This window comes from Arachis duranensis, chromosome 6, assembly GCF_000817695.3.
Source record: "Arachis duranensis cultivar V14167 chromosome 6, aradu.V14167.gnm2.J7QH, whole genome shotgun sequence".
NCBI classification, from domain to species: Eukaryota; Viridiplantae; Streptophyta; class Magnoliopsida; order Fabales; family Fabaceae; genus Arachis; species Arachis duranensis.
In genome coordinates, this window is record NC_029777.3 from 37,554,289 (window position 1) to 37,555,032 (window position 744).

The window sequence follows — 744 nt, forward strand, 5'->3', positions numbered from 1 at the left end:
CATCTTTCTCTTCACCACTCACATCCATCCTTCATAAAACCCCACCTACCTCACCCTTCAAATTCAAACCACTTTTCAAACCCACCCTCCCATAGCCGAACCAAACCATACCCCCCACCCCTATATAAACCCATCTTCACTCCTTCATTTTCACACAACCTAAACACCACTTCTTCCCCTTTTTGGCCGAACACAAAAGCCATTCCCTTCTTTCTCATTTCTTCTTCTTCTACTCTCTTCTTTCTTGTTTTGCTCGAGAACGAGCAAACCTTTTAAGTTTGGTGTGGTAAAAGCATTGCTTTTTGTTTTTCCATAACCATTTATGGCATCCAAGGCCGGAGAAACCTCTAAAAAGAGGAAAGGGAAAGCAAAAGCTTCTACCTCCGAGTCATGGGAGATGGAGAGATTCATCTCAAGGGTGCATCAAGACCACTTCTATGAAGTTGTGGCCTTGAAGAAGGTGATCCCCGAGGCCCCTTTTAAACTCAAAAAGAGTGAATATCCAGAGATCCGACATGAGATCCGAAGAAGAGGTTGGGAAGTTCTTACCAACCCCATTCAACAAGTCGGAATCTTAATGGTTCAAGAGTTCTATGCCAATGCATGGATCACCAAGAACCATGTTAAAAGTGTGAACCCGGACCCAAAGAATTGGCTTACTATGGTTCGGGGGAAATACTTGGATTTTAGTCCGGAAAATGTAAGGTTGGCATTCAACTTGCCCATGATGCAAGGAGATGAACA